The 14,692-nt window shown below is 45.8% G+C and overlaps 1 protein-coding gene across 1 annotated transcript in view; it reads right to left on the bottom strand.

Moving 5' to 3' along the window:
• RAB19 (RAB19, member RAS oncogene family) overlaps positions 1-14,489 on the bottom strand; it is a 73,552-nt gene extending 59,063 nt beyond the window's left edge. Inside the window, exon 1 of the mRNA XM_069227894.1 lies at positions 14,233-14,489. The gene's annotated coding sequence lies outside the window, so the exon portion shown is untranslated. The remainder of the gene's footprint in view (positions 1-14,232) is intronic.
• Positions 14,490-14,692: the final 203 nt, after the last annotated feature.

Below are 14,692 nucleotides of genomic sequence, written 5' to 3'. Positions count from 1 at the left end.
TCCTGTTCAAATTTTAGGATCAGAGTCAGGAGACCCTCTAAGTGCCAGTGTGCTCTAGATGAAGATACTAATATAACAAAACATAACAAAGTGAAGAAGATGAGCTGATACATGACTGGGCAAACCTGGAAGGAACCTGAGGGTTGCTCCCCTTCATAACAGGTGTGGGGATATACTTAGGGAACTAGAAAAAAGTAACAGTACAGGGGAAAGAACCACCACAGTGATCCCAGTCGTTGTGGAAAAAACTCTTCACATGAGCTCACACATTTGCACTAGATCCATCGAGATACAGGTACATTACATAGTCGACCTTGTGTTCTAAAACAACAGGGCTAGGTCCAGCAGCTGACATCACATATTCACACAGCAGAGGACCTTTATCAGGGTTGGTGAGACCACTATCATACCAAACATCTTGGCTCCAACCACATTATCTAGCCCCACAAATGTAAATACCGTCAACAGATCACTTCAAGTACACAAGGCATAATTAACCCCTCGGGTGCCCTAGACGAGGTGGTTACATCCGCTGCCGTGGCGCTCAGTCGCCAGGGACGTAACCACCCAGTTCAGGAATGGGCCCTCGGGGGAAGTGGTAGCACTCCCACAGAGGCCTCGCACTCCCCTCCCATGGGCAGGGATGGAATGGGAATCGCTTCCCCTTCCATCCCCGCACCCCCCCACCAATCCCCCAGTGACGTCTGATGACATCAGCACGCAATCGTGCACGGACCTCATCAGAGGCCGCCCCACCGCGCTGGAAGCCGAGCTTCCAGCGTGTATCGAAAGAGAAATACAAAAGCATTTCTCTTCCGATCACAGGCTGGGGGTGGGAGTGGCATCAAAGGAAAGGAAAGGCATATCCTTTCCTTTGATGTCTCTCTGAGCATTTCGCATTTCTGCGGCCCGATCGTGAAGCGATCGGGCCGCAGAAATGCCCACTAGACACCAGGGATTTCTTTTTTTGTGTGTTTACAATGAAGGGGGGGGGCGACCCCTTAGGCAAGGGTCGCTCCCCTGGGGGGCATTTCTTTTAAGGCCTTTTCTAACTCCACCCCCCCCCAAGGGGCCAGATTGGCCTATTGTTATTGTTAACAAACCTCTAGATGCCAGGGATCATTTTTGTTTGTTTACTTTTTTTTACATGTGGGGAGCGACCCCCTTACACAAGAGTCGTTTCCTGGGTGGGGGGGCAAATTGTCTTGAGGCCATTTCTGCCCCCCTTGGTGGAAGATCGGCCTACTTTTTTAAAAGAAACCACTAGACACCAGGAATTATTTTTTTAGGTCAACGTCACTCAAGGGGAGCGACCCCTTAGGCAAGGGTCGCTCTCATGGGGGGGCAAATGCATTTTAGGCCATTTCTGCCCCCCCTTGGGGGCAGATCGCCCTATTTTAATTAGGCCAATCTGCCTCCGGGGGGGCAAAAGCCACTAGGCACAGGGATTTTGATGTTTTTATTATTTTTTACAGGTGGAGAGCGACCCCTTATGCAAGGATTGCCATCCTGGAGGGCAATTTTATTTTCGGCCATATCTGCCCCCCTTGGGAGCAGCTCGGCCTATTTTTCTTGGACCAATCTAAAACATTAGACACCAGGGTTTTTATTTTTGCGTCAATTTCAAGCAAGGGGGTGCGACCTCTTAGGCAAGGGTCACTCCCCGGGGGGGGCTAATGTATTTTAGGCCATTTCTGCCCACTTTGGGGGCAGATCGGCCTATTTTTATTAGGCTGAACTGTCCCCAAAAGGGGAAAAAAACACTAGGCCGATCTGCCCCCAGCGGGGGGCAGAAACCTCTTAGGCACCAGGGATTGGTGTGTGTCTGTATGTGTGTTTTGTTTGGGGGGGCAGCCCCTTGGGCAAGGGTCGCTCCTCATGGAGGCACATTACTGTTGGCCATTTTTGCCCCCAAGGGGCAGATCAGCCTATTTATGTAAGGCCCATCTGTCCCCAAGGGGGGCAGAAAACCCACCACAGACCAGGAAAGATTTTTTTTTAATTTTTTTTTTAAAGAGGGTGCAGGTATGGCCATACCCCCACCCCAAATAAATGGGGACAAAGTTGTTCTGCCCACTGGTGGCAGATGAGTAAATACCCCTGATCCACTCCCCAGGGGAGCAGAAAGCCTACTAAAAATTGTGGGGTGGTAGCTACCAACCAGTATGGGCATGGTTATGCCCCCACCACAACTGAAGGAGGTAAAAGTCTTTCAGCTCTCCCCCCGCACACTAAAACATCTTATCCCACGGCAAGCAAGAGGACATTTGATTATAATCTACGAGACCTAGACACATCTGAAAACTAAACATCTGGGTGAGTCCAGGGTGGTATGCTACACATGCACCCACACCATTTTCTTACCCACAATGCCCTGCAAACCTCCAACTTTCCTTGAAATCACACATTTTTCCCACATTTTTGTGATGAAACCTTCCGGAATCTGCAGGAATCCACAAAATTCCTACCACTCAGCATTGTCGCATCTATACCGATAAAAATTCTGCCCCACTTGTCGGCCTAAGAAAGTTTTTTTTTCAAACTGCCCTTTTGGACCCGCTTTGATTCCCCCTCATTTTCGACATGTTTTTGGCTCTTCCCTGTAACAGGCACTTGGCACATCTACACAAGTGAGGTATCATTTTTACCAGGAGACTGAGAGGAACATTGGGTGGTAGGAAATTTGTGTTGGTGCGGTGATCCCACACAGAAATGTGGGAAAATGTGATATTGTTTAGCTAAATTTGAGGTTTGTGAGGATTCTGGCTAAGAGAACACTGGGGGATCCACACAAGTCACACCTCCCTGGACTCCCTCGGGTGTCTAGTTTTCAGAAATGTTTGGGTTTGGTAGGTTTCCCTAGATGGCTACTGAGCCCAGGACCAAAAACGCAGGTGCCCCCCCCCAAAAACAAAAAACAGGTAGTTTTGTATTTCATAATTTTGATGGGTCCACATAGTGTTTTGGGGCATTTCCTGTCGCGGGCACTAGGCCTACCCACAAAAGTGAGGTACCATTTTTATCTAGAGACCTGGGGGAAGGCTGGGTAGATTGAAGTTTGTGGCTCCCCTCAGATTCCAGAATTTTGCAGCACCGAAATATGAGGAAAAAAGTGTTTCTGTTCCCAAATGTTGAGGTTTGCTAAGGATTGTGGGTAACTGAACCTGGTGAGAGCCCCATAGGTCACCCCATTCTGAATTCCCCTAGGTGTCTAGTTTTCAGAAATGTCCAGGTTTGCTAGGGATTTCTAAGTGCCAGATGAGCTAGAGGCCAAAATCCACAGCTAGGCACTTTGCAAAAAAACAGGCCAGTTTTCATTGGGAAAATATGATGTGTCCACGTTGTGTTTTGGGGCATTTCCTGTCACGGGCACTAGGCCTACCCACACAAGTGACATACCATTTTTATCGGGAGACTTGGCAAAATGCAGGGTGGAAGGAAATGTGTGGCTCCTCTCAGATTCCAGAACTTTCTATCACTGAAATGTGAGGAAAAGGTGTTCCTTTTGCCACATTTTGAGGTTTGCAAAGGATTTTAGGTAACAGAACCTGGTGAAAGCCCCACAAGTCACCCCATCCTGGATTCCCATAGGTGTCTAGTTTTGAAAAATGCACAGATGTGTTAGGTTTCTCTAGGTGCCGGCTGAGCTAGAGGCCAAAATCCACAGCTAGGCACTTTTCAGAAAACTTGTTAGATTTCAATGTAAAAATGTGATGTGTCCATGTTGCGTTTCCTGTAGCAGGCATTAGGCCTACTCACACAAATGAGGTACCATTTTTAATAGGGAGACGTGGGGTAACACAGAATAGCAGAACAAGTGTTATTGCCCCCTACATTTTTTCCTTCCAAACGTAAGACAGTGTGTAAAAAAGACGTCTATTTGAGAAATGCCCTGTAATTTACATGCTAGTATGGGGACCCTGGAATTCAGAGATGTGGAAATAACCACTGCTTCTCAATGCCTTATCTTGTGCCCATTTTGGAAATACAAAGGTTTCCTTGATACCTATTTTTCACTCTTTATATTTGACCAAATTAATTGCTGTATACCCGGTATACATTGAAAACCCATTGCAAGGTGCAGCTCCTTTATTGGCTCTGGGTACCTAGGGTTGTTGATGAACCTACAATGCCTATATATAACCGCAACCAGAAGAGTCCAGCAGACGTAACAGTATATTGCTTTAAAAAATCTGACATCGCAGGGAAAAGTTCCAGAGTAAAACGTCGAGAAAAATGGCTCGTTTTTTTTCACTACAATTTAAAAAAAAAATAATCAGCTGTTATTTTCTGTAGGAAAACCTTGCAGGATCTACACAAATGACCTATTGCTGAATTCAGAATTTTGTCTACTTTTTAGAAATGTTTAGCTGTCTGGGATCCAGCATTGGTTTCACACCCATTCCAGTCACTAACTAGAAGGACGCTAAAAGCACAAAAAATAGTACAAATTAGGTATGTCTCAGTAAAATGACAAAATGTGGTTTTCTGATTCAAGTCTGCCTGTTCCTGAAAGCTGGGAAGATGGCGATTTTAGTACCACAAACCCTTTGTTGGTGCCATTTTCAGGGAAAAAAACACAAGCCTTCTTCTGTGGCCCTTTTTTCCCATGTTTTTTAAATGAAATTTTCGCTGTATTTTGGCTAATTTCTTGGTGTCTTCGAGGGGAATGTACAAACTCTGGGTACCTCTAGAATCCCATGGATGTTGGAAAAAAAAGGACACACATTTGGCGTGGGTAACTTATGTGGACAAAACGTTATGAGGGCCTAAGCGCGAACTGCCACAAATAGCCAAAAAAGGCTTGGCACAGGAGGGGAAAAGGCCTGGCAGCAAAGGGATTAAAAGAGTTTGCTATGTGGCCTTGTGGATTTCACCTCGCACGATAGGAAACTGACCCCAACCTGCCCCTTCTTGGAACGTTTGTTCAAAAATGACTCTTCTGAGCTGGACCTGCTTTAGAATCAATACAACCCCTGTAACTCATGTGTCTGTTATCTTAACCTTAAAGTGGATGTGGGAAAAAGGTGCCTGCGTGCCCCCGCCCCACAAACCTGTTTTGCTGTGAGAGTAGCACAGAAATAGGGCAGCATTTGGGAGATTGCATGCACTAGCTAAAAAGTAGAACAGCAACACATTTTTAACACTTTCCTGGTGGCCCAGTCAGGAAGATGGGAGAATACCAAAGATTTATCAGGAAGTGTAAAATCAGAAAATATGGGACTTTGTTATGTTTTTCTGTATTTCTGATGTTATGAGCGATGGAAACCTTGCAAGCAGTGATCCGATCATAGTACGCTTATATGTGTACGTATTACAGTATTGCCCCTATGTACAAAATACCCTACTAAAACCATTCCCTCTCAACCTCGCCAAGGTGGCTGTTTCAAGATTTATATCACACAATCTATTTTGTTTAAAAAATAAACAGTAATACACAGACATCCACTCAGAGTTTGCTCCAATAGCTTTGCTTGTGCCAACAACAAGATATTGGTTTTGCATGTGTACTACAAGACAAAGGATGAAAATGTAGGAGGAGGTTGGGAGCACACTACCTCACATCCCAGCACTCAATTTGCCGCAGTGCATCAGGGTAAATGCAGGCATGATAACACTTATTTCAGTAGAAGTCTACTTTTTTACCCTTGTTGGTGCAGCCGGGGTAACTCTAGACAGGCGTTTCTGGATTCATTCCTTTACCACTAGAGCACAACAAGTCGTTTTGGGGTTGCCGACCAAATACTTCTCAGATCTCTGTACCACTCACTGGGCACAGGTGCATCAAAACAAGCTTGTCAGCTCAGTAGCTCAAGGGAGCTTTTCTCAACAGAAGGAGGGTGGCAGCATACTGCCTCACATCCCAGCACTGAGTTGTCCCAGTGAATCATGGTAAATACAGTGCACAGTAACACTTACTTCCGTAGTCGTTTTTAAACTTTTCACCCTTGCTGGTGCAGCCCTGCTATGTAACTCTACAAATGTGTTTCTGGATTTATTCCTTCATAAGTAGAGAGCAACAAGTCGTTTTGGGGGTGCTGGAAATGCTGCCCAAATTCTTCTCAGGTATCTGTACCACAAAGTGGGCGCAGGTGCATCAACACAAGCTTAGTGGTTCAAGGGATCCTTTTCAAACAGTTGGAAAGTGGGAGCATACTATAATATTAATGTATTATACACCTTGGAGGTAGCACCTGTATAGGTATAATCAAGATAGAGGGACTGATTTAGAACTCGATGTCCTCCGAAAAATAAATCTCATAGGATTTAGATTTCAGCAGACGAGATATTCGTCACTGTTGCGACGCAGTAACCCCCCCACTGAGTTATAAATCAGGCCCAGAGTTTCCATAGGAAAAAGTGTTTTTTGTTTTGTGATGACGTTTCATAAATCTTTACAAAACTTTCCAAAAAAAACTTCCTTCACCTCAGCTCTTTCTTGGAAAGTTTCAGGGTGAATCATCAAGAAGGGTCAAGAAAAACAGGGTGTCACAATACATTATTTTCCCATATTATTTCCATTTGCAATTTTGGGAAGTGAGACAGAAAAAAAACGGCCCTACGGGATTACCTGAAGATTACCAGAAAGTTGGAACTTTAATCAGAAAGCACGCTGGTCTTTTTTTGGGTATAAATCTATTAATCCGTTTAAAGACATGCTTGGGGTGTTCATGAATGGACTTAAATTATAGTGATATCTGGACAGTTGGTCCTGCAGGAGTCTTGTAAATATAAAAAATAAAAAAAAACGCCTTTGTTTGTCCGGTAGAGCTTTTTCTCTGATCTGTCTTTTTAGTCTGCAGGACCAAACAATCTGATTGGCTCCTTAACTTGAAGAAAAATGTTGCAGTCACCAATACAGAACATGGAGTCTTGGTCACCATGTTCCAATGTTATGAACATATGATGTCATCTGTGATGTCATGAATTATGTGATTTGAGTTGTTACCACTGACATCATCAATTATCTAATTTAACATGTCATGATGGATTTAATATGTGTGGTCAAAAGAAGTGGGTGGCCTGGGCACAAGTGATATTTGGTTCAGTAAACTAGAATGGGTGAATTTCAGTGGTCTTTAAACATTAGTTTTTGTGTTATTTCAACACCTAGGCACTTTATCCTTTGTGTTTTTTCAGTGAATACAAGTGTGTGTGTTCTTAAGAGAAAGATTCAATTATTAACCAATGGAAATGTGCCATTTCAAATTGGCTTTTTGCTGGGTAGCACTATTAACAATAATTTGGAAAAAGGAAGATGGTTTCTGTCTGGTATGCTGCATTGAAATGTCAACGCATCTGACTCTACAGACTGCCCATTTGCATAAACAGTATATGAGATTCAAGTGTTCTAACAAGGACTAGGAATGTCAACTAAAACCGCAAGAGAATCTAGGAGCCAAAATATCTGTGGGCCACTGGGGTAACCAAGGACATATATTTGAAAGGGGCCTGTACCATGTATTGTCTGGGGCTGTGGGGTTGGTCAGGTTTAGTCCTGATGATCACTCGTTTGCCTCAAGACAAATACTTGCAGAGCATTTATATAAAATGCTCTATCTGTGTGGCACCGTATGTACGAAAGTACCCTCTTTTTGGCATGGTTACTCCCATTTTTTGCCTGCTATCAGCATGCTTGGACTGTTTTCACTGGGGTCCTGCTAACCAGGACCCCAGTCCTTCTAAATGTGGTCACTTAGGACTTTGCACACCCCACGATTGGCATACTGGTGCCCCCATATAAGTCAAGAGTATATTGTACTTTGGTACCCAGGGAAATGTGGCACAAGGGGTTCCCCAGGGGCTGCAGCATGTATTATGCCACCCATGAGAGCCCATGCAAAATGTGTCTGCAGGCCTGCCATTGCAGTCTGTGTGAAAAGGTGCATGCACCCTTTCACCACAGGTCACTGCACCAGGTCACTGTAAGTCGCCCCTATAGTAGGCCCTCCTAGCCCAGAGGACAGGGTGCAGGTACCTGTGTGTGAGGGCACCCCTGCATGAGCAGAGGTGCCCCTACAAACTTCAGTTCCATTGCACTGGACTTCGTAAATACGGGAAAGCCATTTTACCTGTGTACTGGAGACCGATGTCCAGCTACATAATGGTAACTCCGAACCTGGGCATGTTTGGTATCAAACATGTCAGAAACATACCCCAATACTGTTGCCAGTATTGGTTGTATGATTCCATGCACTTTGGGGGGATTTCTTAGAGGACTGGAGTATTGCTCCTACCAGTCTTCTGGGCTTTTCCAGGCAGCCAGTGCTGCTGCCATCCCACAGACAGGTCTCTGTCCTCCTGCTGCTTTACCAGCTCAGGCAGGGGAAGGCAGAACAAATGATTTCCTGTGAGAGAGGGAGGCAACACCCTCTCCACTTGGAAATAGGTGTTACATGGCTTAGAGGGGTAGCCTCACCAAGCCCACCGGTATGCTCTGAAGGGCACCTTTGGTGCCCTCCTTGCATAAACTGGTTTGCACCAGTCCAGGGACCTCCGGTTCCTGCTCTGGCATGAAACTGGACAAAGGAAAGGGAAGTGACTACTTCTCTGTCCATCACCACCCCAGGGGTGGTGCAGAGAGCTCCTCCAGGTGGCCACTGGATTCTGCCATCTTTAATCCAAGATGGGCAGAGGCCCCTGGGAGCATCTAAGTGTCAAGTTCAGGTAGGTGACATCACAGCCACCTCCTGATAGTCATCACCTTGCTAGGTGACCAATGCCGCCTTCCTGGGCTATTTAGGGTCTCCCTCTTGGGTGGGTCCTCAGATTTGACGTGCAAAATTCCACCAGGAATCTGCATTGTTTACTTCATCTTCTGGCCACTGAAACCACAACTGGACTCTTCAGGAACCGACAATCTGCAACTCCAGTGACGACTGGAGTTGCAGATTGTCACTGCAACATTGTTTCTCTGGCTCCTTACAGCAACTGCAACATTTCCCCAGCTGTGCATCCTCTGAGGTTGGCGAGACTCCAGCCTGCACCAAGAAGTAAGAAGGAATCTCCCTTGGAGTGAAGGAGTCACTCCCTCTGCATCTACAGGCACCAACTCCAACGACAATAGGCTGCATGGATCTGCTCTACCCTGGAACTGTGAAGATCCTGTATCACAGGTGGTAATCTGGAGTGGTCCACTTGGTCTTTTCTGCCAACTGTCCTAGATGGTAAGCCCTTGCCTCTCCTTGCTGGACAGTACCCCTATGCACCACGACTCTTGCAGCTACCAAGGCTTGTTTGCTCCTGCTACAAGGGATCTTCAGGCTCCGTGTATCCCCGGCCCCTAGCACTTCTTCCTGCCAAGCACAGCCTCCTATCTGCTGCTCCAGCAATGTGCGAGTCCTCTTCAGGTGTACTGGGTGGGCCTCACTGTGACTTGCTGTGACTGCTACCAGTGGGTTCCCTGTGGGGCTGCATCCTCTTCTGGTGACTCTCACAACTACTGAGGGTGACCACAGACTCCCATCCTTGGGTCGAGTCCTCTGGGTCTTGCTGGTCCTCTTCAGCTTAGTAACTCGTCACCCTGTTCTTCTGCATTTGCCAAGGCTTGCTGGTGGTCGTCCTGCAACACTGACCCACTGCAACCCGACAGCTGACGTGGGACACCATCTGCATCACTTCCGGGTCTCCTCTTCAGCTCCTGTGCTGCACAGCTGGTCTTCTTCGTCCTCAGTCGACCTGGTCCTACAACCACAGGAGGGAGGGTAGTGGCTCCTGCCGCTACCAGACACTCCATCACCAAACTGACTTAGTCCCCTTCCTTTGCAGGTCTTCTTCTGCCAGAATCCACCTTTGGGTTCTTTCAGTCTGGTCAGGGTCTTGTACAATCCTTTTCCAAAGTCCTCCTGTTGGGTTTGGGGAAAAACAGGTACTTATCTCTGCTGTCCGGGTCACTCTAGTACTCACCTCTTGGGGTTCCTAGTTCCTCCAGCTCCCCTCTAACAATTCCACATCCTTGAGTGAGGGACTGTATCTCACATTCCACTTATTTAGTATTTGGTTTGGCTCCCCCCTAGGGCCTATACGGTTTTCTAATACTTTTGCCAATGCTTGTTGTTTTTATGCTCTTTACTGGCTGCTAATGTGTATATAATTAGTGTGTTTACTTACCTCCAGTTGGGGAGCTGCCAATTACCATAATAACGTATATTTATTTTTGGAACAATGTGTAGTTCTTTCATGTGTGTAAGTGCTGTGTGTCTAAAGTGGTTTTGCATGAGCTTTGCAAGTCTCCTAGATAAGCCTTGGCTGCTCATCCACAGCTACCTCTAGAGAGCCTGGCTTCCTCAATTCTGGCTACACTTTACTGATAGGGGATACCTGGTATAAGGCGATAACATCATAGGTGCTCACCACACACAAGACCAGCTTCCTACACCTTACCGCTTGGATCCTTTTGTGATTAAAAAACACATGCTGTGGCCAAAAAATTATGAAACTTATAAAGCCAGTCAGCATTGATAAATGAGACAATATCTTGCATTGCCAGCACTTAACATGCTAAAATTTGAGATGAATAAATAGCATGCCCCTCTTATATTTTTACAGATGTTTCTGAATTAATCTTCAATGCATGAGGTGGGAATAACAATAGTGTAAAATAATTAAATCTACACGAGCCTGAGAATTAACCCTCTCTTTGCAGGCTCATGCATCCGAGGTTTGAACTAAGTTAACAACTTTCACAGTCGCATACGTTTTCAGAGCTTTACACTAACAAATTCACTTCATGAGTTAATTCTTCTGGGCATCAAAAAACTGACACTTGACCCACAAGACCTCAAGAACTATTGCTATATCCATAGTCTTGCCTTCCTGTTGATTCAACCATACGTGAACCATGTTTTTTGAAGATCATGGGCTGCTTAAGTCAACCAGGAGGTTTCCGCATGACCAGGAGCAGCGAGTAAATCCACAACGACATCTTGGAAGACACAAGAATGCTCAAAGAAGATGGCGGCCAAGGCACCTTGCCCTTATTTGCCTGGTGTGTGACTTTTGTCACCTACCACTCCTCGCCTTGTGATCTAAGGATACTGTCATCTACACCACGCGCTACCACAGACAGATTAGAATTGACCTCCTTCCACCCAACCACCAACAATTTAGTGGCCTGACATATTTTGTTTTGAGATTAATGTAAATGCCTGAAATTCTGAGCTTTAGATTTGTTTCAATTGTACAATGGATTTTCCTTTGTATCCCTCCTCTCTCAGTTTCACGGATGTACCATCTATCACACATTCTATCATACAAGTACATCACAATTCTTTTGTTGCGTAAATACCACCAGGCTCATAGATTATGTTCCCAGTAGGTTTGCAAATAAGTTGCAGGCCTGGAGGCAGCATTCTCCCTGACTTTTACCAGGTGTACTCCTGTGTTTCATTTATTATGTACAAAATACCAGGCTGGTGAAATATCTTCTCAGTAAGCCTGCACTTAAATTAGAAAGACATAGAAATGCCCCCCAGTCCAAATGAAAATGTATCTAAATGTTGGAAACTTGTCTCAATGACTTTGCACAAATGCAGCAAACATTGTTTTTGTGCAGTGTTCCAGACTGGAGAAATCTTCCTTTGTTTGTTGTGTGACATTAGTCTAGACGGTATTTATGTTTATATAATGAATCTTATGACAATCATCGAAAGCCTGCAGGCTGTGATTTTGAATGTCAGCACACACAATATCCAGGCTGCATAGAATTTATTCCACTCCTTGCCACTTTCATTCCGTACCAGGCACTCCCTGCCCCGTTATCGAACTCTTGCAGGTTCCTCCTTTCTACCTTTGGGATGTTTTTTTCGTTTGTTGTATTCCTCCATTGTTCCACTTTGTATATTTTCCCTTTCTTGCTATCAGTACATGTTTAATATGCAAAAATAAGTGCTGGTCCACAAAAATGAGTGCCGGGGGCATTGAGTTTCATGTTGCAGAGCGTGAGTTTTTCTATATAATTTCAATGAATCGCAGTAGCGTGCTATCCACGTGGATAAGCGCTTGAGCACCACAGATGGAGTTGGTGAGCACTACGCAACTGCTACACTCCTTATACCACATGGAAATAATGCAGTTTCCTTCTACAGTTTTACATCTGAAGATTGATCGTATCTTCAAAAGCTTCCCCCCACAGTGTCCCCAAAACGCTGCATGAAAAAATGATCTTGACTTAAAACTATTGTGTTCCTTTACTTTGTGCTGAATGACTCCAGTGCATAATTTGTAAATACAAACGTGCCGTGTCCAAAGCTGTCCTCCGAAACACGTGGCTGATGCAATTAAATGTGCAAGCATGGAATAATGAGGCAGCGTAATCCTGAAGTCATCTCGGGCCTCTTTAATCCATTTACAGTCACTCCCTGCCCCTTCAGTTTACTCTTGCAGCTTTCTCCCTTTGTGACGCTTTTTTATTTTTCTCTTTCTCTGCCTTTCCCATATGTGTCTTTTGCTTGCAGTAAATGTTTGAGACAGCAAAATAAGTGCCGGCCCTAAAAAAAAAGTGCTGATGCCCCGCAACAAAACCACTGGCTCAAATTAAGCACGGAATGACTCTCTCCTACCCTCTTTCCTTTCCAAAGAAACTGGGGTAAATGCATGAAAAGTTTTCCTTGCGAGCACAAGACTACTCCCTGTAAGCAGCAATAATACAAACCAGTAACCTTGGGTCCCGGAGTAGCGTGAGACCCGCCATAAAGCATTTCTACAACTCGTCGAGGGTAGCAAGAGCCATATAATTGCAATTACAGTACAACAGCCCTTCAAGTGAAGATTGAAAGGACCACCAACAATACATTCACTTACCTTGCTGACAGCACAGATCCAGCACTCAGCCTGTAAGGGGGGCCTCAGAACCTCTTGGGACACCAACCCGGAACTACAGAGAGCGCCGTGGTAACATAATAGTGCCCGATTGTGTGCACAATAAATGCCAAATAACAGACTCCGGGTCCGAGGCCTCCCTCCTGTTCACCTTCCACAAGCATATTCACTAGCAAGCCCTCTGCTGGGGCGCCTAAAGGAGCCCCTTTCTCAAACAGAAATGTGCCTTGGCCTGCATCCGCGAAGGTCCATCTATCGCCATCGCTTGTATAGCTTCTAGGATGCGATCCTACTGAAATGCTGTTGGTAGTTCTCTTTATTTATTTATTTATTTATTTGTTTAATAAATCGTGTTTTGGAGTTAAGTCTTAAACAGATATTTGGCAAACCTCTGCCAAAGTTGACGCATTTGTTTTTTTGGGTGAAATATTTAACATCACTCACTAGAAGTGAAGTTGTTACAAGTGCTTTTCGGATGCTGAGAAGAAGCGAACAGAGGTCCTGAGGAGTTCTTATTAGGTGTATTCAGTGCTTGAAATTGAAAAATTAAAGTGCAGGTACTCTGTGCCAGAGTACCTGCTTGTTTCTGAGAAGTGCCGGTACTCTCCAATTAAAGTATTACGGTTTTCTTGAGATGTGCCGGTACTCTCCCTCTCAAAATAAAAAAGTGCCGGTACTCAGTACCGGCCCATTTAAAGCACTGAGTATGTGTATAGCGCGTTGGTACCTGGCTGTTGGCACTATACGTGAGACGAATCAATCCACTTAATGGCGGAATTCAAGCAAACAAAAAATATTAGCATGTGTGATCCAATGCAGTGGAATAGGGCATCGTGGGGCAGGTCACCAGGGAACGGCCTTCACAGATAAGTGACGCAGCCTTGATGCTTATCACTGAATAGCCCAAGAGAGCCATTTAGTGTCCTGTCGACCTCTTTCTCCCATGTTATCTGTGATGCGTGCCCCGCGTCCCCAACTGCTACTCCGGACACCAACAGAAGTGACAATACCAGTCGGAACTTTCGTTGTGCTTGCTTTAATCTTATCATCCTATTGTATGTTTTCTAGGTGTAAACGCTCGAGACACCGTATTTCTCGTAGTAAACACCCCCAGGCACCTGCATGTTCCTCTTTCACGTATACCGATCCAGTGTATCTAGCAAGGATGACACAGGCCTCGGTGCAAGCACGGGCAACAATCCATTTAGTTGTCAGTGCTGTGGTAAATTTCAACATTGTCAGAATTCACTGGGCGCCTGAGGGCTCTAGGCACTCGTGACACTGTGCCAGTGCCTGCTACGCCCTTTTCTAGACTTCTTGAGCCCCTCCTGCTGATGGAGACCCTCCTTCCCCACAAGTCCCCTCTTTCACCTCATGTACCTGCCCCCCCCCCCCCCGCCCCGCACTGCTCACCTGCCGAAGATCTTGTTTTCCCGGCTCTCACCTCCACTCCGGTCACCTGCACAAGCAGAAGGCCTGGCGTCCGAGAGAGGGATTTCTGGGAGATGTAGTCCAAACGAGGTGCTCTAGTGGGAGAGTGTTCTCAGCGCCTGGTGCCCTTCACCTGTCTAGGCCTCGTATCCCAAGCCGGCCTCACAACTCAGCTGCCCAAACCACGCCCATCACCTGTTATGACTCCGCCCCATACTCCCAGGTACACCTGTCCAGGGTACAGGCAGGCCTTGCCATCCAACTATGCCTAGGTACGTACTTGCTTTCCACTTTTTGACCACGCCCCTTCACCTGTCAAAGCCACGCCCATCACCTGTAGTGACTCCTCCCCGCTTTCCCGGCTACAGCTGTCCACATGGCAGACCCCGCCCCGTCAGTCCTATATGCCGTGCTTGTTATTGCATCCCACTTTTTTTTGCCC

The sequence above is a fragment of the Pleurodeles waltl genome, chromosome 4_1, assembly GCF_031143425.1.
Source record: "Pleurodeles waltl isolate 20211129_DDA chromosome 4_1, aPleWal1.hap1.20221129, whole genome shotgun sequence".
Lineage (NCBI taxonomy): Eukaryota > Metazoa > Chordata > Amphibia > Caudata > Salamandridae > Pleurodeles > Pleurodeles waltl.
This window is presented reverse-complemented; position numbering and strand designations above follow the sequence as displayed.